General features: G+C 43.7%; 1 protein-coding gene across 5 annotated transcripts in view; it reads right to left on the bottom strand.

The window, feature by feature from the left end:
• Positions 1-15442, bottom strand: part of FRMD4B (FERM domain containing 4B) — a 322972-nt gene extending 307530 nt beyond the window's left edge. For 3 of the 5 annotated variants that reach the window (XM_082637923.1, XM_082637922.1, XM_082637926.1), the window contains exon 1: positions 15003-15442. The gene's annotated coding sequence lies outside the window, so the exon portion shown is untranslated. Of the gene's footprint in view, positions 1-14615; positions 14859-15002 lie in introns of those variants that run through there. The other 2 variants (XM_082637925.1, XM_082637927.1) reach the window with 1 other exon arrangement.
• Positions 15443-22065: the final 6623 nt, after the last annotated feature.

Here is a 22065-nt window from a genome sequence, read left to right as displayed (position 1 = left end):
AGCAGCATGTCACCTAAACAATAAGATGTTTGCCAGGGCAGTTTCCCAGGAACTTGGAGTCACCTGTGTCTAGTTTAAGCTGAGCCAGTTAAGACTGGATAGGACCACATACCCTCCAACTAGGCATGTGTTAGTGTGCTTCTGGTGACCCTTTGAGGCCAAAGGGCTAAAAACTCCACCTTCACATTATGCTAAGCGCCTCCATTTTTGAACCTGCAGAGGCCTGTAGCTTAGTTACACCTGCACAGAAGGACAATTACCGCAACTTTTTCCAATCACGTTCCCCCACACTTCCCACGCCTCAGACTGCCCTGCCCTGCCACTTTATTCTTCATCCCATAAATACCCTGAGCCCCTTGCTTTCGGGGAGGCGGATCTGACATTTGTTCTCCTATCTTCCCGTTTGGCTGCCTTGTGAATAAACTCTCTTTGCTGCAAGGGTCTCAGAGTTTTGGCTTGCTGAGCATTGGGCAAAAAAATCTGGTTTGGTAACAAGACTTCAAAAAGTAAACATCACTTGCATAAAAGCTTTCTGTCTATTCTTTACTTACACAAGGAAATAAACTCCCCTTCTTCTAGAAATCCTCAGCCCACTCACTCCTTTACCTTCCCTCTTTTGAAGGACATGGGATGGACAACTGTTTCTCTACCCAAGAAAAACTGCCCAAGCATGATGAAAAACAAGGGCAATTCTCATTTGGCCTCAGTGGCAGGGACTATGTTTTTCTTAGTCTGATTTCCTCTGGAAGCTGACCCTGGGCAAGGGGTTAAATGTGGGGTGTTTATCTGAGGTTTATCTGAGAGTTCATCCCAGGGAACAGCAGTGGGACACTAGGGGAAATGAAACATGAAAGGAAAGGCCATCAAAACAAAGTGTCCTATTAGATGTGGTATATATATTTACCATGGAATATTACTCAGCCATAAAAAAGAATGAAATAATGCCATTTGCAGCAACATGGATGAACCTAGAGATTATCACACTAAGTGAAGTCAGACTGAGAAACACAAATATATCACTTAGCTGTGGAATCTTAAAAAAATGATACAAATGAACTTATTTACAAAACAGAAATAGACTAATGGACACAGAAAACAAACTAATGGTTACCAAAGAAGAAAGGCAGGGAGGGATAAATTAGGAGTTTGGGATTAACAGATATACACTACTATATATAAAACAGATAGATAGAAAGGACCTACTATATAGCACAGGGAACTATAGTCAGTATAATAATCCATATTGGAAAAGAATCTGAAAAAGAATATATATATATATATATATATATATACACATATATATATATGTATAAAGAGAATCTGGAAAAGAACATATATATTTATAACTGAATCACTTTGCTATATACCTGAGACACTTCAATCAGCTATACTTCAATTTTAAAATTAATTAATTAAAAGGTCCTATTAAATCAACTATCACCATGAGTGACCAGGGTTTAACGCCATGGGGCAACTCTAGAAAATGGTGCAGAATATTCATCTTAGTTATCCTACCAGATGGGCAAGGGAGCTGGAGTATCCAGATGCTAAACCCTTCATCACTGGAGAGATGGGTCTTAATTCCCCAGCACTTCCAAACCATCACTTCCACAGTCAGAGAAAGTCCTCAGACAAATGAATGCAGGCAGAGGTGGTGGGAAGTCAAGCTGGCTTGACTGAGAGGCCAGGGCCAGGGCCAGGGTACAGACTGGGCACGTACACTCTCTGCTACGGCAATCCGTAATAGAGCCCATGGGCCACCACGCCCCAGCGCCGGTCCACAGCTGCCAAGCAGGAACGCAACCAGTGTTGTTACAGCTTCTGAATTTTTAACAAAAACCAGGAATCCTGAATTTTTGTGGAATCTCCTGATTCATAGTTGCTGATGATGAGTTCAAATGTTTAAAAAACACTCTAGGAACTAATCAAATTCTCTGTAGGCAGAATGCAACCTGTGAGCAGCCAGCCTATATCCACTAATCGAGGTGAACCCCATTATTTTATGGATGCAGAAACCAAGGCCCTAAAGGGAAGTGACTTGTAAGTCAAAGACTGTCTGTGGTGTGGAGCCCACTTCCCGTAACTCCCGGGCCACAGCCTTGTCTGACCCATTGTGCTGCCTTCACTAAGCCTTCACAAAGCCATCCTCTCCCACCACACATCCATCCACCCGACGGGAACTATCACTGCCCTCCGCTTCTCTCAGAGCAAAGGAAGTCTCTGTTCTCTCCGTCAACGTGTTATGATATTTTAGCTCACCAGAAATTGGATTCATTGCGATTCTTAATTTCACAAAAAGTTACATAGTGCTTTTCTTGTCCTGCTCATGGCTCTCCATACCTTACAAACAATTCTCAAAGCAACCCTGAGAGGGAAGACTATTATTTTCCCAATCTTAAAGACAGAAAACAGAGAGGTTAGGATATTTGTTATGCTAAGTTACAGTAGTTAGTGGTGAAGCCAGGAGACAAATCCAGGCATTGTCTCCAGAGTCCCTGGGAGAAGTCACTACTCTACATGGCCTCTGAACTCTCTACCTACTTTGGCTTTTAAAATACCCTGAGTGGTTCTTTCATCCATTATAACAGGAGTTGGCAAACGACAAGCCTGTGGGCCACCTCCTGCCCACAGCTTGTTTCTGTAAATAAAGTTTTATTGGAATACAGCTTCATGCATCATTTTATGTTTTATCTGTGGCTATTCTTGCCCTGCAAAGACAGATTTGGGTAGCTGCAACCCAGACCATATGGCCTGCAAAGCCTAATATATTTAGTATCTGGCCCTTCACAGAAAAAGTGTGCTGACCCGAGTTATAGACTTGCCAGGCATTCCTCTGATTGCAGGTTTCTTGATTATGCCACTAAACCATAATGCAGTAAATCCTATAATCAATCTACCCAAAGCCTTGGCACACATAGAGATGAATTCACAGGTTTGACTTCCTGAAACTGCAACTGTGCAGAAGATGCCTGGGAACCTAGGAGTCAGCAGAAATATTCTCATAACCACACTCAAAGAAGAAGATACCAATAAATGCCCTGTAAAAGAGGCACACACCTCATCTTGGGCTACCTGGGTGAAGGTTTTAAAAGCAGGAAGATAGACAGAAATATGCAGAGAAGAGAAACAGAGGCAACTCTTGTATTACCTATCAAGAGGCATCTCTCACTTAGAGATCCAGGTTCAAATCCCCACTCCACAACTCACTACTAGTTCCTTAAATCTCAATTTTCTCACCCATAAAATAGAAGGAATAATCTCATTTCTTAGGGGCGGGGGTGTTTGGCAGATTAGCCAAGACTATAATGCATATGACGTTCTTAGCACCCTGCCTGGGATTTGCTAACTACTCAGAGGAACCCTATTATTGGGAATAATGGCACCTACAAAAGAAGAAAAATATGTGATTATTTATACAGAGGCTCTCAGCCCCACACAAGTCAGCTGTCAAAGAGTAACAGGATGATGGCAAGGAATGAAAAGTGATGTTTATCATGACCAGCCCAAGTCAAGGAAAGCTCTAACCACATTTACAAACTCCATGCAAAAAAGTAAAGAGGGCTTCCCTGGTGGCGCATTGGTTGAGAGTCCACCTGCCAATGCAGGGAACATGGGTTCGTGTCCCGGTCCGGGAGGATCCCACATGCCGCGGGGCGGCTAGGCCCGTGAGCCATGGCCGCTGAGCCTGCGTGTCTGGAGCCTGTGCTCCGCAACGGGAGAGGCCACAACAGTGAGAGGCCCGCGTACCGCAAAAAAAAAAAAAAGTAAAGAAGCACGTGCCATGTTTCCATCAGAAACAGTTCAAGCAAAAAAATAACGTAGGTGGGCAGAGGTAAGCTTTAATCACCTGGAGAAATCACTTTAGTGAAAAAATTTTCTTATTCCTTGACAATACTATATAAATGAAACTGTAGGAGAAGTGGGGGAGGGGGGAGTTTGCATTGTATACTCTGAAAGAAGACAAAGTTACATTTCCCCCTCTTATTATAGAGTGAAAGAATCTATCCAATATCATGAACACTTGCTGACAAACTGTCAATTTTTAAACACCCTTTATCATTTTCACAGCTTTTCTCTGAAATCTAAAAAGGACCAATGATAGTTTTCCAGTACGCTTTTCCAAGTGTAATTAAGCTCAGTGCTAGAAAGTACATCAAGAACCACTCAAGACTTGAACTGTTCAAAGCAGCTGAATCATTGCAAAAGTGCTTTCTTACTCTTAATTTGTTTGAATCAAACTTTTGACCTCTAGTAAACTGGACAGCCCATTCTTTAGGAAGTGAAAGTACAGCTAGACTGGGCACAGGGAGGTATATAAAATAACACGCTTCTTTTTCTCTCTTCAAAATACAAATTGAATTAATTTAACACAGTTGGAGCAAATTACCATGATATGTCCTCAATTTGAGTCTTACGGCCCCGCTGGGACTGGGCTCTCTGTTCCCAGTCTAAGGGCACATGGTTTTCATTACCTAATCAGGATCCTGCATTTCAAGTTGCATGTTTAAATGGATGCAATCAGTTCATTTGTGATTGCCTCAAATACCCTTAACTTTCCTGATTTATCAAAGAAGTAACACTATCTTAATGTTTTGAGATTTATTTAAATACTGAAAGGTTACTTGGTAGAACAAGTTACACCAAGGCTCAGTTTTACTACACAGTAAGTAATTTTACTGAAATGGTCCACCAACACCCTACTGATGAAGCTCTTTTAAACGCATTTATTTATCTGAGACTTTTAAAAAATTATAGTTAATTTACAATAGTACATTAGTTTCAGGTGTACAACATAGTAATTCAATATTTTTATAGATTATACTCCGTTGAAAGTTATTATAAAATATTGGCTAGGGAATTCCCTGGCGGTCCAGCAGTTAGGACTCCATGCTTTCATTGCCTAAGGCCCAGGTTCAGTCCCTGGTGGGGGAACTAAGAACGTGCAAGCCGTGCAGGTGCCACCAAAAATAAAAATAAAAAACAGGACTTCCCTGGTGGCCCAGGGGTTAAGAATCCGCCTGCCAATGTAGGGGACATGGGTTCGGGCCTTGGTCCGGGAAGATCCCACAAGCCGCGGAGCAACTAAGCCCGTGCACCACAACTACTGAGCCTGCGTGCCTAGAGCCCGTGCTCCGCAATAAAAGAGGCCACTGCGATGAGAAGCCCGTGCACCACAACGAAGAGTAGCCCCTGCTTGCCGCAACTAGAGAAAGCCCGTGCACAGCAACGAAGACCCGGCCGCCATAAATAAATAAATAAATAAATTCATTTTTAAAGTTTTAGACATTTCTTTAAATAAATAAATAAAAACACAGTCTAAAAAAATATTGGCTATATTCCCTGGGCTGTACAATATATCCTTGTAGCTTATTTATTTTATACATAGCAGTTTTGGGGTTTTTTGTTTTCTTTTTTTGCGATGTGCGGGCCTCTCACTGTTGTGGCCCCTCCCGTTGTGGAGCACAGGCTCTGGACGCGCAGGCTCAGCGGCCATGGCTCACGGGCCCAGCCGCTCTGCGGCATGTGGGATCTTCCCGGACCGGGGCACGAACCCGTGTCGCCTTCATCGGCAGGTGGACTCTCAACCACTGCGCCACCAGGGAAGCCCTACATAGCAGTTTTTATCTCTTAATCCCCTATGCCTATCTCGCCCCTCCCCCATCCTCTGCACATTAGTAATCACTAGTGTGTTCTCTGAGCCCTTTTTTAAAAAGTTAAAGTGAGAACAGTGCAACGGCTGTGGATAAAGTGCAAATCTTTAATAAGATTTGAAGGTCTGAGTACACTTCTGGTGGTTCAGAGTGTAAAGATCACCCCCACTTGACAAATCCAGAGAGGTAATTAACACTGGCTAAGGTCAGTCTGCTGTTGAGTTGCGATCAGAACTCAGCTTTTCTGACTCTCCACCCAGGGTCACCGCACCCTTTTCTCCCCAGCTCCGCCTTCATCTGGCAGAACCCTGCCGGAGTAGTACACTTGGATGAACCAGGGCCAGAGCTGGCTCTGTGATTCATGCCTCCCAATCAGGTCACATATGGTCCCCCTGCTCTTTTTCAAGGACTGAATTGATGGGATGGGCTCAGTCAGGTGCAACCAGGGAAGCCGGAAAACAATCCTCAGGCCTCATCCGTTGTTGGGTTCCCTACCACCGCTGTCGGCTATTATAAGCACCAGCTGGAACGTGGATGCTGGTATTCCAGAAAGACCTTTTGAATCAGGAAGGGCAGTGATGGGCCCTATGCTGTGGCAGAGGCACAATTATTTCCAATAACTGTCTCTGGTGATTTCCAAAGGAAAGCGCCTTCTCATTGCAACAAAACATTCAGTGTTTATTTGCAGGAGTGGGGCTGGGGCGAGGGGGCAGTTCTGAACTTATTTCTCATGGAAGGTCACAATGCTAAAAACTCCAGTCTGGTCATAGTTTATTCAGCACGGCAGAAAGGAATATAATCAACTTTGGCTGAGGGTTCAGGATCTGTTTTAGAGGGCAATATTCTTACCTGAAACCAGATAAGCCATTAGAATCTCCGGTGAGCTATGCTCTCTCTCGAGAGCTGAGCCTCTCACTCAGGCTGTGACTGTCGGGGATAACACAAAGCAGAGCCACTTGCAGTGTGATGTCCAAGAGCACAGACTCGGTTGACTTTGAATTCCAGGTCTATCACTAACCAGATGTGTGATTCTGAACAGTGATGCATCCTCTCCAAGTCTCCATTTTCACCTCTATGAAGTGTGAGCTACGGTGGTTCATGCTGGAAATGGAATGAAATATATACTGCCTGGAAAGCACTTGGCAAGTAGTTGGCACTCATAGGGACTCAACAAATGGGGACGATTACGACTGGGCAATGGGGCTTGTTCTTTGAAAAGGGAGGTTATCCTAAGTAAACGTTTCAGTGTACTGATCAGATTGTTCCTGAAATCCCCACTTTGCTGGCGAAGGCATTTTTTGGAGTCTTCCATGTTCCTTGTACCCTTCCTCCTGCTCATCCAGCCTGTCTGGGAACTCTCCACTTGCTGCTACAAATCTTTCAGGCCAAACCCTACCCGCTCCTGCTACCCCACTGCAGCCACTCTGGGGCAGATCCCTGTCCCTGTACCTCTCTTTTGGTGTCGCACTCTCTCTGGATGGGGGAGTTTACCACCCACGTTCATTCACATCTTCTCTCCCCAACTAGCTTAACTTTCTGGGAAACAGGATTCCCTTACATTTCTTTGTGCTGTTGTTTTGGTTTTTTTGAAGTATAGTTGATGTACAATATGTTACAGGTGTACAATATAGTGATCAACAATTTTTAAAAGTTATGCTCCGGGCTTCCCTGGTAGCACAGTGGCTGAGAGTCCGCCTGCCGATACAGGGGACACGGGTTCATGCCCCGGTCTGGGAAGATCCCTCATGCCGCAGAGCGGCTGGGCCCGTGGGCCCGTGAGCCATGGCCACTGAGCCTGCGCGTCTGGAGCCTGTGCTCTGCAATGGGAGAGGCCACAACAGTGAGAGGCCCGCATACTGCGTACCGCAGGAAAAAAAAAAAAAAAGTTATGTTCCATTTATGGTTACTATAAAATACTGGCTATATTCCCTGTGTCGTACAATATACCCTTGTAGCTTATTTATTTTACACCTAATAGTTTGTACCTCTTAATCCTCTCCCCTGTTTTGCCCTTTCACCCTTCTCTCTCCCCACTGGTAACCACTAATGTGTTCTCTATATTTGTGAGTCTGTTTCTTTTTTATTATATTCACCAGTTTGTTTTATTTTTTTAGATTCTACATATAAGTTATACAGTATTTGTCTTTCTCTCTCTGACTTATTTCACTTAGCATAATACCCTCCAAGTCCATCCATGTTGTTGGAAATAGCAAAATGTCACTTTTTATGACTGAGTAGTATTCCATTGTGTGTGTGTGTGTGTGTGTGTGTGTGTGATGTCACACCTTCTTTTTCCATTCATCTATTGATGGACATTTAGGTCACTTCCATATCTTGGCAATTGTAAATAATGCTGCTATGAACATTGGGATGCATGCATCTTTTCACATTAGTGTTTTTGTTTTTTCAGATATATTCCCAAGAGTAGAATTGCTGGGTCATATGGTAGTTTTATTTTTAGTTTTTTGAGAACCCTCCATCCTGTTTTCCACAGTAGCTGCACCAATTTTCATTCCCACCAACAGTGCAGGAGTGTTCCCTTTTCTCCACATCCTCGCCAACATTTGTCATTTGAAGATTTTTTTATGATAGCCACTCTGACAGGTGTGAGGTGATATCTCATTGTACCTTACATTTCTTTGAATCCTCCATGGCACCCAGCACATGTCCAAGAATCTTCTAGATTCTCTGATCCCTTCCTAGGCAAACTGGTCCATAGACCAGCACCATCAGCATCATCTGGGAGCTTGTTAGAAATGCAGAATCTCAGGCTCTGCCCCAGATCTACTGAATCAGTATCTGATTCCCAACTGATTCCTGTGCACAGAGTTGGACAGACATTGCTCTAGCCCAGTATTATTTCCTGGACTTCAGTCATTCACATCTTCCCCTTCGTAGCTTTCGTCATCTTTCAATACTACCCACCTTATGTTTTACCTAATATATATTTTTAAGCGATTTTACATTGACACTGTGTCTTGCTAGCCTCATCTTAAGCAATAATATTGTCTGTTAATAGTTATTTGGCAAGGCCGAAAGAAATCTACTATTTAATAAAGTTTGAAGGTCTGAATGAAAAAAATTGGGGGGTACCCATTAAAATAAATAATCACTAAAGTAAAATAATTCTCCATCTATCATCTAAAATTAACTCATATTCACCAGGGGTTCACCTCCACCAGTAACACAGCACTAGACTTTTTGTAGCTGGATTAGAAGACATCTCCCCAACACCAGATCTAGCGTTTCTGGTCTATGCCTGCTCCCACTCAGCATGGTTGCTCTGTGAGATGGATGCATGTATCCTCAAAATATAGATCGTCGTGGGAGGCAGAAAACCTCAGTTCTGGCCCTACACCATCCCTAAATAACTTGCCAAGTCACATTCCATCTTTGGGGCTCATTTTTGAAGGTTAGTTGATCTCAAAGCTCCCTTCCAAGTCTAACAATATGACACAATAAATGAGACCAGAGGCTCTGGGGTCGAAATGACTTGGGGTTGCAATTAAGCCTCTATTCCTTGCTAATTTCTTAAGTCTCAGTTTTCCTCATCTGTAAAATGGGAGTAATAACAAACGGCCTTAACACCCAGATCACAGGATTCGTAAGAATAAAGAAAACAATAGCTGAAAAATGCTTAGACTGAAATGTGGTACATAGTGTTCAATAAAAAATATAGCTATTTCTACTTCTTCCTAGCCTCCACAAAGCTAGGAAAAAGTTAACATTTATGGAATATTTAATATGTAGCAGGCACTGCGTGAAACACTTATTTTATCCTCATAATCACCCAATGAGGTAGGAAATCTTATTCTCCCCATTTTAGAGATGAGGAAACTGAGGCACAAAAAAGGTTAAGTCGCTTGTTCAAAGTCACACAATTAGTAAGTGGTGCAGTTGGATTTAAGGGCAGGTCATCTGACATGAGAGCCAGCGTTTATAACCACAACCTATCCTGCTCTTCTGTAAAAGACTGGTCAACACACAGGCTTTGCCAGTTTGACAAACATTACGTAATCTTGGCAGTGTAATTCCCAGCACAGGTGAGCAGCTCTTATTATCATTAATTCTACTATTATTTACTTAGTCTTTACATCGGAACAAGTTGCTACCAGGCATCAGGAGTTTCACCCTTCAATTATGGTAAGAACTTTATTTTTTTAATGCTTAAAAAATTTTTAAGTATAACATACATAAAAAGGGGAACAAAATATAAGTATACAGCTCCATAATTATGTCCAAGTGAAAAGCCATGTATCCATCACTGTGCTGCCCCAGACACTCCTAAACACTTTCCCTCCCTCCCCTTCAAATGTAACCACTGTCCGGGGTTTCTCAACCTCAGCACTATCTACATTTGGGGCTGGATAATTCTTGGTCGTGGGGGACCGTCCTGTGCATGGTTAAGATGTTTACCAGCATCCCTGGTGTCTACCCACTAGATTCCATTAGCACCCTCCTGCAAGTGGCAACAACTAACAATTTCTCTTTACACTGACAAATGTCCCCAGAGGGGTAAAATCACCCCAGGTTGAGACCCACCACACTCTCATGATTTTTCGGCATTCACTTTTTTGCTTTCCTTTATAATATTTCTACCACTTAAGCACGCATCCTTAAATACCATTTAATCTTGCCTGGTGAGAGGAGTTCTTTATAATTTAATCTATTAAAAAGACCCCTGGGCTTCCCTGGTGGCGCAGTGGTTGAGTCCGCCTGCCGATGCAGGGGACACGGGTTTGTGCCCCGGTCCGGGAAGATCCCACATGCTGCGGAGCGGCTGGGCCCGTGAGCCATGGCCGCTGAGCCTGCGCGTCCGGAGCCTGTGCTCCGCAACGGGAGAGGCCGCAGCAGTGAGAGGCCCACGTACCGCAAAAAAAAAAAGACCCCTAATCATGGCCCCCTAAAATAGCCTTTATAGATGAAGTGACCATGTAATTTATCGTTCAAACTGGAGGTTAAGACATTAACCAGGACTGACCCGGGCAAGCCAGCATGATCACCTGACTTCCGGGGATCCCCTGCTGGGAGCAAACATTATCCTCAGTCGCATACAATAGGGTCCCCTTCCCACTGGATAATTGTACATAAAGGACAGAGCACAATTAAAAGCAGCACATCCCCAGGGGCGAAGCAACATAGACACAGATAAATATCTCCAAGATGAAGAGCTGCAGAGCAGAGAACTCATTCGCCTTGGCCCATAAGGAGGTGTACTCTTCAAATAATTTGCCTGAAGACGCTACTCTAAATAACTACTTTCACCACATTTGCACAACACATTGATTAAAATAATTGCTTTCCAAGATTTACACATCGATGCAAAAAAGAGACTTAGGGTCTATAGTGGGTTTTAAATCAATATATCTGCCTTTTTCCCTCAGTGTCGCTGGAAAGTACAAAAACCACCATTCATTTGACCTGCTTTGCATTGTGATCGCCAAGTCCTGATATTGACCATAGTAAAAGTGACAGCTAGGCTTTCCTTACACACATGAGGAATCATATTGATAACCTATGTGCCTGAATATAATTCAGTTCGTCCTCCATCGTTTTGGGCATCAAAGAGAACAGAAATCAGCCTACACGGAGTTAGGCACTTGAAAATTGTGGTGAACTTTATTCAACTTCCTGGCATCCATTTGCCCCTTTTCCAGCAACTGTATTCATCTGGAGGTCCAGGCCTCCAGCGTCCATGGTCCATATGGCCTGGATAGGACTCCACCACTAGGGCAATGGGGTTTCCTCCAGCCAAGCCAATTGGGCTAATCAGAACTGGTGTTGAGACTTTTTGCTCAACAACTGGGGAAGGAGGGTTTATGCTTTTTCTGTTAGATTGAACCTGGAACTGTGCAAACGGGCAACTGCTACAGTCATCTTGCCACCCAACAAGGAACCAAAAGGAAGGAAGAGAAAGGCAGAGCTTAAGATGAAAAGAATCAGATCCTGAAGTCACTGTTCAGCCCTGAGCAAGATGCTCTTGAAGTCAGTCTTACCTATGTACCTTTTAGAAAATCGAACCTGTATATATGGAATATATATATCCTAATTCCATTTAAATTGGGTATTTGTCACTTATTATACAAACACACCCTGTGGCAGTGACTTGCAAACCTTTTGACAGCAGCTCACAGTATGAATTACATTTAATCCTGCAACCCAGAGTTTGCACACAGCCCCGGATACAGAACTGACCCAAAGTTTCATGAAACTACAGAACCTTTACTAACATATGATGATGCTGATACTTCCTGTCCTGTAATACTTTAAAAAAATACTGGTGCGACCCACTAAATTGATTTCATGACCTTCATTTTGAAAAACACCGCTTTATGAGATTAGGTTAAAAACTGATTTCACCAGGAAGAATGAGAGTTTTTTTTAATGACACGATAATTTTAATCAGGCTATTGAGGAAAATAGGAGGTTTGGCCCCTAAATTAAGCATCTAGCAATAGAAAATTGCTATCTCACCAGTTCTCTCTAACCGCACAGGACACACATTTTACCAGGAGAAAAAAATCTTAATGACTTAAATATAAATAAGTTACCAAAAAAAAAAAGATAAGTGGAGTTCTAAAACAAAACAAAAACCATGTCTAAAAAGAGAGAGAAGAGAGATAGCTAAGTAAGGAAATAGACACCCAAGTCTTGCTGATGAGCCGAGTTACATGATTTATTTATCTACAGGTTAAAGATAATAATTTCAGTGAACCTCAGCAATCACTGACTATGTAAAAATAGTGCCTTTATAATAACATCAAATCTCTGGGGCAGATTTGGGGGGGGGAGGGAGAGAGGGAAGGACAGAGGGAGGGATGGAGGGAGGGAGGGAGAGAGAAGGAGTAAGTGGGGGAGGGAAGAAGAGAGGGACAGAGAGAGAGAGAAATCCCTTGCAGTATAATAAGCCTGATGCCTTCACTTATGTGTGCAAAATAACTGTGAAGAGTTCCTGAAATTTCAGACAATTACTGCAGGCTGGACAAGACAGGGTATTTTTAACTGTTTTCCATGTACCTTATTTGTATTGTCAGTTAGCCAAAACTTCCTTTTTGTCTGCTCAGAAGCACTGCAGAGTCTTGATTAAATCTGTGGAATCAAACGGAGAGCTCGGATTCTCAGGCTTGCTGGAAATAGAGGCCAGTCAAGTAAACAGTCCTGAGAAAACTCTGTATTTCCATTCTGGAGTGGCTGTAAAGTTAACTCCTCCCACACTTTTCCAGCTTGTCAGGCTCAAGCACATTTGTCTGCCTGTTTGGGAAGCCCATTAACTTTCCCGCCAGGAAAATGGAAATTCAAAACCATTATTCATTTCAAAACCAAGTGAAGTTTAAGGCAATCACTTGCACACCCAGGAGAGGTGACTTCTGAGAACTTTCCCAGTGATCATGAAAATCAGACCTCACTATAATGGTATTTTAGGTAGCTTTCTTCATTTTCCATCATCATAGTGTTCAAATGCATTCCACCTGCATTACTGAATTGAAGCAAATGAAGTGTTTAATTAATACCTGCAGATGTCATGAGGAAATGATAAACCTCTTCTGTTCAAGAGGTTCTGGGAATTGCATGAATTCTTCTGACCCTCTTTTAGGAAATGTAACGAGCACTGTTCAAAAGGTAGAGGTGAACGCATGTGGTGTGCGCGTGAGTGCACATACATTTACTCTTTATTTCCAATTTTTCAGATATACAAAAAAGAAGGAAGACTCACAGAATCATGAGTATACCCATCACCTAGTTTATGACATTTAGAGACCAAAATATACACTGAGTGCTCACCTTGGTTCAGTCACTCTTTTAAACATCATCTAATTTAATCTTATGAAAAACACAGGAGGTAGTTATTGTTGTTATGATCGTAATTATTTTTGTTTCATCATCATCAATGCCACAACGGCACAGCCTTTTTAGAGGCACTGTTACAGTTAAGACCGTGGCATCTGGAAACAGACCTCATGTAAACCGAAAATCACCAGTGTAACTTATGGCAGGTTACTTAACCTCGCTCTAGGGCTTAGTTTACCACTCTGTGGACTATTTATGATGCCCCCAAACTGCCTATTGGGGTGCCTGTCCCATAGTAAGCTCTCTTAACAGTATGTGTGTGGGAGATCAAAGAGCAAGCAGCTTGGTGAGGTTAAATAAGGCGAAGCTGCTTCTCTTCCCCTGCAGACGTTTGATATGGAAGCTCCACAGACCCATTCTCTTTAGGACAGGAAACAGCATGTCAGGAATTGCGCTAACATCTTGTACCCAACCTCCAAATGAGTTGACAAGTTTCTGGGGTATCCAGAAACTAGCTAACCTTGAAGGATCAACCACCTTTCCGGAAAGACTGCGGCTGTCAGCACTCCGGGGTCTTTTTCCCCACCAAGGGGCCACCTTCCAGACGCAGCCGTCTGGGTACCAGCAAGCAGATCAAGTCGGTTCGCAAAGTTCAGAGGAGTTGGCTCTGGTATGTTTACAAGTCCTAGCAGATCGCAGGAATGTTCAAGATAATTATTACCCCACCCAGGAGCGCCTAGCCCAACCCTCTCACATCTGGAAGGAAGCGGCCACACAAAGGAGAACGAGAGACCTCCTCCTGCTGCAGCTTTCTCAGGCCCGGGGAAGGTTTATTACGAGCTCTCGCCCCTTTTGTGAACAAGACCAGGCACTGCTCAGCAGTGTCGTTCGGAGCACAAGTCATTCAATGCAAAGGAAGAGTTCATCCCCTAGTCCAAATCGAATGGCATTTTCCAAAATATCGTCTTGGGTTTTCCCTCATCAGATGAAAGTAAAAAGTGAAATACTCCAGAAAATAGATAGGGAGCGATCCACACGCATACAGCCACTTCAGCATAGGAGCGGCAAGGATCAGACACACCTATTTGAAAAGGGCAGCCAAACCCAACCCTTAGTATCCTCTGCAAACGCAAGGGATTTCCCCCCTCCACTCCTCTCGCCGCGTTTTGAAAGTACCTCTGGGCAGCCCGACCTGGGATTCATCAGCATTTCTCTCCCCCTCCCACGAACGCGCGGCAACCAAAGCACATGGTCCCTGGCGGCGCGCCTGCAAACCTCACCAGCGCCAACGCCCCGAAACCGCCAAACTTCCTGTCTCCAAACCACCAAAGCGACCAAAGCGCCGCGCCAAGTGCCCAAGGGACGCCGGCGGAGGCTGCAGGCAGCAGTGGAGCGGCGGGGCGGGGTTTCCTGCCCGCGGGAGCGCCCGGGACCCGCACCTCCGCTGGGGGGTCTCCAAACGCGCGCGCTGCGCCCCGGGCGCACTGCAAGCGCCGCTGTGGCCGCGTCGCACGGTCGCCCCTAGCTGCGCGCTCGGGGCACCCAGGGCAGTCCCCCACCTACCTGCTCTGCTGCTTCCAGCCTCGGGCGCTCGGTGGGGCTGTCGACCGCTACTTTATTGTCTCGGCTGCTCACCGCGCGGGACCTGGGGACCCGGCTCTGCGCCAGCCCCGCAACTCCGCTCTGCGCAGAGCCTTCCCCGGCGTCTGCCTTCCTCCTTCTCCTCCTCCTCTCTGCCCAAGCTCCTGCTCTGCACGTGAGCCGCGCAGCCCGACTCCCGGGCTCGCAGGGCAGCCAGCTCCCGCCGCATCCCCCAGCCCGGGGCTGCTCGTCGCCCCCGCCGTCGCTCGCCGCGCGTCCTCGCTTTGATCCACACTTAAAGCAGCGCCCCGGGCCGCCTTCCTCGCGTCCTGCAGTCCTTCCGTCCTGCCTGCCTCCTCTCGCTGTCAGCCCCAGCTCTGGGCTCCTCTCTCCCCAGCTGCCCCCGCCCGCCGCCTCTCCGGGGGCTGGGGCGGCCGCTGCCAATGAGACTCCTCTGATGCGCTGTTCCGGCCCAGTCATTGTATCGGGAGGGGAGGAAGGGGAGGGGGAGCGAGAGGAAGGGAGGGGGCGCCCTCGGCCCCCGCCGCGCCGCTGCGGGCTGGGCTCGCCTTCCCTACAGAGAAAAGGTACTGGTGCCAAGGGGCGCGGAGCGGCTGGCGCTCCCAAGAGTGGGGGAAAGGGAGGGGGTCACCAGCCCGCGCCTATCATCTCTCCCTCCGACTCAAAAGCGCTGGGAGGGACTTGATTCCGCCTCCGTGGCTTCAAGCATCCCAAGACTCGACTGCCCTTAGAATAAAGGGAATGAATGAGACACCGGCGGCTGCGGGAAGCACAGAATCTAGCCAGGGATGGGACTGAGTCTGGCTAATGACTTAATTTGAGATTCCCGCAAACTGGCGTTTCTGCTCTTGGAAGAAAGAAATAGGAAGGAAGGGAGGGAGGGAAGGTATAGAGAAAGAAAAGAGACAGAGAGACAAAGAGAGAGGCAGAGACAGATAGAGAAGAGGGAAAAAGAGAAAGCCTATCCAATGCCAGGCAGAGCAGTTCTGTGATTCAGGAGTGTTTTGTTGTGCTTTCTTTACAGATGAAGAAAGGGAAGAGAGGGGTTAACTCAAAATCGCTAATAAGGGACAGGACAGAGCTTCCAACTTGATCTGATGCTGAGTGTACTATAGCAAAGGAGAGAAGGGGTGGAAAAAGGGAGGACCATTGGTGAAGGAGCCATTGAGATTTTCCTATTATCTCCAAATGGGTTGGCAAGTAGAGACCCAGAGGTACACTGACAGGGCAGAGAGAAAGTATTTCCCAGACAGCTTTAAATGTGTGTCCCATTACCACACCCACTACTCTATACAATATGAATGAATTAATTTTTTAAACTAAATCCATTTTGAGAAATAATTATCTTGTGACTACACAATTATACAGCTCTATATTTTGGTGAATGTTTAGTTGATTCATCCAATGTCAGTATTTGAAAGAGACTATAGTTTCTGTAACCCTGGTGTTGGCATTTCTCCCTCTCCTTCTCCTCCTCTTCCTTTTCTTCTTCTTCTCCTTCTCCTTCTTCTTCTGACTGATCACTAGCCTACAGAAAAAGATGGGAATGCCGGGGAGAGGGCTGTCTTGATTTCCTGAGTCCTGGCGTAACTGCTACTGACATGAAACAGACAGCAAAATCAGTAAAGGCTCGAGATGGAGTGATGTATAATATTGTATTTGTACAGTGTGAGGTTTAATTAAATTTTCTTCTGGTGTCAAATGGACTGCTTGCTTTTAATTAAATAGAAGATATTGAATGAATAGGTAACATTTATTGAGTGTCTATTACATGCCCCTCTGACCTGAGCTAAGTAAGCACTTCATTTGCTATCATCTCATTTTGTTCTCCTGGGAGAAAGAGGTTGGCCTGGAATCCTCGTGAGGCCAGGGTCTGTGTTTATCTAGTTCAGCCCCTGGCACATCGCAACAGATCATTCACTGTCAGCTGAGTGAAAGGGTCCCCATTTTACAGAGGAGGAACCTGAGGCTCAGGGAGGTTAATTGATCTGCCCAAGAATATGAAACTAGAAAGTGGTCATGCCTATCTTTAAACTCAGGTCTGATGACACCCTAACCACCACGCAATACTGTCTATTCAACATGAACCCCAGATAAGGGGGCAGTGCAGAAAGTAATGCTTGCTGGGCCCTCATAACTGCACATAATTTCTTTGGAGAGGAAGCCAGTACATGTGAAACAGTCACTAACAAACCACACAGAGAGTGGAGGGCAAAGCAGGGCCCCGCAGGGCAGATGAAGAGGGTAAGGCTGAGCGTCCAAAAAGTGCTCTTTATATGTCTGGGGGAAAAAACTGGACACAGAGTCGAACATGAAAAATGCAATATAAAATATGTCGGTAAGGTTGATCTGGGTCAGAGAAGTCCTGAAGAATTTTCTGGAAGATGTGGGATGTTTATTGGATTTTCTTGGTGCAGAGGGGCTCTGGCTTGACAATAGGAGCTCCAGGGCTGTTCTCTCTGGGTTCAAAGCCCAGCTTTTCTAATTACTCAGCCTAAAACAGGGATAATAATAATGCCAACTTTATAAAGTTGTTTTAAGGACTGAATTAGTTAATACATAGAAGGCATTTTTAATAGTGCCTAACCCACAGTAAATGTTTAATAAATATTAGCTCATATTGTTAGAGTGGGGGTGACTTTCTTTCCAACTTTAATCTTCTGATAAATCAATATTTATAAAATACCAAAAACAGATAATAAAAGACACAGCAATAGAACAAAGAAAACTTTTAAAATTTATTCTTACCCTAATAAAGAATTATCAACTCTGGCTACATATTAGAGTGGAAGGGTTTTGTTTTTGTTTTTAATACTCAAGACAGTTATATACATTAGAATCTCTGAAAGTGGAGTTAGGCTCCATAGGTGAACTTAATTAATTCACAATTGAGAACTACTGTGAGGTTGGTATGCCTGGGAACTACCTGCATAGCTTGACCAAACCTCAGACTCCTAGACCTCAGCTCCAGAAGGCTCATGGACCAGAAATGTGTATTTTTAACAAGCTTTTCTGTTATTCTCATTGAATGAGAAACACTGCTTTATCCTTCCCCTACAAACTTTGCTGCCCATCCAACCTCACTGGCTCACAGATTTTTTTGCATCCTAATTTATTAAATTCTTCTTATGAATCCAACTCTCTGTGTGCATTTCTATTTAATTCAATGCACATTTATTAAGCACCAATTTTCTACAAATCACTCATTGGGGTCTAAAGATGAGTAAAACCCTTCACGCAAGCAAAGAGTTTACAATCTGGAAGAAAAAATGCAAACATGAATAGCTGTAATAATGAGACTACAATGTTTTGAGTGCTTACTCTGGACAAGCGCTTTCTTTACCTGTAGGCAAGGTGAAAAGTGATATTTATAGGAGAAATTCAAAGGGTGCCATTGGGTGAGGAAAACCAGAAATGGCTTCATGAAGGAGGCAGCACTTCCAAACTGCTTTCCTGAAAGAAATTGTTCCAGGTATGGGAGAGCATGATCAGAAGCCTGAACAGGATATGGACAAAGCAATAAAGCCCCAGAGACTATAAGTGTGAAAAATCAACCAGAGAACTTCTTAGAAGTGACAAACTCAGGGTCCAAGTAAGTAACAAATCAGTGAACTAGACAGATGTGTGGCGATGGGGAATGGTGGGGACTGTGGCAAACTGGAGAATGCGTTCTCCCCTTCTAAAGGATGCAGCCGCTGTCATTCCTGGCACACTGCTGCCAAGTGGGAATGTTGATCTAATTGATCAGATGTTTTGATTTTTCAACCAATGCTGGAAATCTGGATTTTGGCATGAACTCTCCCAATGTTTAAAAAATCTTGACACAACTAAAAATTTCAAAATATTCTGTACACAAAATGAAACCTATCTGCAGGCTAAATCCATTTATGGACAGCCCATTTACAATCTCTATTATGGGCTTGGCTGGAACAACCACACCCAGAGAAAAAACAACTAACAACTCCTGAACTTTTCGAATGACTAGTGGATATTTAATGTTGGATTGGGCACTATGTAGAAATACTGCAACAATCGAGATAAAACACATGGGTCTTGACTTTCAAAAACTCAAAATTTAGTTGATGAGGTGAGAAAAATACATATGAACAAAATGACAGCAATAAGCAACAAGAGAAAACAATTCTGTCCTGAAATGGAGACTTTTCAGGTAAAAATGAGGGCCTCACCTATTGCTCTGTACATAATAGAATGTTGAGCTTTTTTTTTTTTTTTTTTTTTTTTCTTTCTTTTTTTTTGCGGTATGCGGGCCTCTCACTGTTGTGGCCTCTCCCGTTGCGGAGCACAGGCTCCGGACGCGCAGGCCCAGCGGCCATGGCTCACGGGCCCAGCCGCTCCGCGGCATATGGGATCCTCCCAGACCGGGGCACGAACCCGCATCCCCTGCATCGGCAGGCGGACTCTCAACCACTGCGCCACCAGGGAGGCCCCGAAGGTTGAGCTTTTTGATGCAAGATGGTGCTAGAAATTCTCTGGAATTTCCCACTTGAAAGTGGGAGCACTTTCAAGCCCTTTATCTCTGTTCTGTGCAGTATAAAGGAATGTGTTTTGGTATGTGTATCATGAGTTTCAGCCTCTGAATTAATAAGAACATGTTTCATAAATATTTTATTTCCAAATTAAAACAGGCTTATGTATGTATGTATGTATGTATTTGTTTGTGACAGAAGTAGATATATACTTATTGGACAAGTTTTTGACAATACAAAAACTACACTATCCCGGCAGTACTCAGACCTCTTAACTTCAGCAGCTTTGTGCTTTCCAAAGATTTCCTGCAGATAACCCAGATTTGGGAAAAGAACATATATACTGCTTGCATATTTTGTGGCTAAAAGCTTGTGAGTGGGCAAATGTTTATTAATTTATAATAAGAAAAACACGTGTTCATGTTTGCTAAGCACATTATATATGTGGTCTCCTTTAGATAGTAACCCTATTAAGTCAGCATCCAGTTCTCTCCATTCTACACACGAGGAAACTGAGGCCCAGAGAGGTGAAAGGATTTGCTGAAGATCACAGGAGTCAGGAGCTAAGGTTTGATCCCAGGTTTTTTGGGTTTTTTTACATCTTTATTGGAGTATAATTGCTTCACAATGGTGTGTTAGTTTCTGCTTTATAACAAAGTGAATCAGTTATACATATACACATGTTCCCATATCTCTTCCCTCGATCCCAGGTCTTTCTGACACTGAGAGTGGAGGTCTTACCTACCACGATAGGAGATCCAGCCTTTTATGATAATTTTGCTATTCATGTAATGACTTTGGTAAATGGCACTATTTTCTGGATTCTCCATAGGGATTTCAAAAATTAAATCTCAGAAATATTATCCATATCAACAACCATACTTGTACAGAAGTCTGTTGTTTAAGGACAATCGTCGTGCACTCACTAGACTACCAAGATGCCCATTAATGAGAATAACAGCCATCTCTTGATACATTCCAAGTTACTTTGCTCCTTTTTAAAAGGTACCGTGTGGGGGTGGGATAGGGAGGGTGGGAGAGAGGGAGACGCAAGAGGGAAGAGATATGGGAACATATGTATATGTATAACTGATTCACTTTGTTATAAAGCAGAAACTAACACACCATTGTAAAGCAACTATGCTCCAATAAAGATGTAAAAAAAAAAAAAGTTGCCATGTGTCATGCATTTCTGTGTAAGCCCTGGACACACTCTGCCCCTGAAGGCACTTAACACACACATAAATAACAAAAGGATGATCTGTTACTTCACGCCTCTGTGGGAAGTGCTTATTGTAATTGATGCCTCATCTTTCCATTTAACCTCAGGGCCTTTTCACATACACTGAGATGAAATGAAAGCCTCGCCTTTCACTAACCTAAGGCTGCTGTGTTTTTACAGTCAAATCTAACACAAACATATGAAGTCACTCTCTCCAATCTTTGAATACCTCACATGCTGTAAATCAACATAAGCACTTTGTTTTAAATGTGCTAATTATGATGCCCTGAGACAAAAAAAAAAGAAAACTTAAATGGTTGTATTTAAACACAGGATAATATTAGGTTAAATCATAGGAAATTGCCTTGTTGTGGTTAAAGGTCAAGTATCAGCAATTTCGTAGGGTTCAACCTAGTATGAAGCTGCTGCTGATTATTAGTTGTGAATATGAACTTGTGTCATTAGGCGAACTCTACCTGCCCTCGCTTCCAGATTATAGAAGTGATATGCTTGAATAAGAACCTCACAATGATGCATGCCTAACTGTCTTTTGAGGGTATATCACTAAGCCCTTTTATATGTGAAAATGCTTTTAAATAATGTTTTTTAGGCATTTCACTGGCTGAAATACCTTGGAGAGAGGCCAGCCCGGCAGTCCAGCTCCTTCGTGAGCAATGTGAGCACTGGGGTCCAGGGGAAGCTTAAATCAGACTGTTCACAGAATATCATGTTTCCTGCCAGAGGGCAAGGACAGTCCTTGGGAAATAAAACAAGTGTCCTTTAGCAATTTTGCAGCCATGTTACCTAATCACAAAAATCCCAATCTTGTTAGAGTAGATCATTTGGTAATGACTTTGGAAATAGCTCTTTTTCACTGGAGAGGTTGCAAACTGGCATGTGTTTTGGCCTGTATGGTGTCTTCTAAGTTGCTGGTGGTTAAAACTTGGATATTTTAACATAAACATCTGTATTCGTATGTGGATGTACCTGAGTGTACTTGGAAGCAAGATTAAAAGTCCAGGCTATACAATTTGATGTTGTTCCATTATTTCTAAAAAGGGATTTTAAAACGTTATCCTGAACATGCTAATTTTGTGTAAACTGTCCACTCTTTAATAATTAGGCTTCCTTTTCATACTGCTAGAATTATGTCATCAAAAATTCATGATTTCATGATTTCCTTCAAAAATAAATAAAACAGGGAAATAAAATTTCCATTAGCTCAGCATGGTTTTCCTCCCCACTCCAGAAATGAATAGAAGGGCTCTTTCAGTTCGGTGGTGGCATTATTTAAGTTTTCCTTATGTCTGTGTCA

This window comes from Mesoplodon mirus, assembly GCF_964341445.2.
Source record: "Mesoplodon mirus genome assembly, chromosome: 12".
Taxonomy (NCBI): Eukaryota; Metazoa; Chordata; class Mammalia; order Artiodactyla; family Ziphiidae; genus Mesoplodon; species Mesoplodon mirus.
This window is presented reverse-complemented; position numbering and strand designations above follow the sequence as displayed.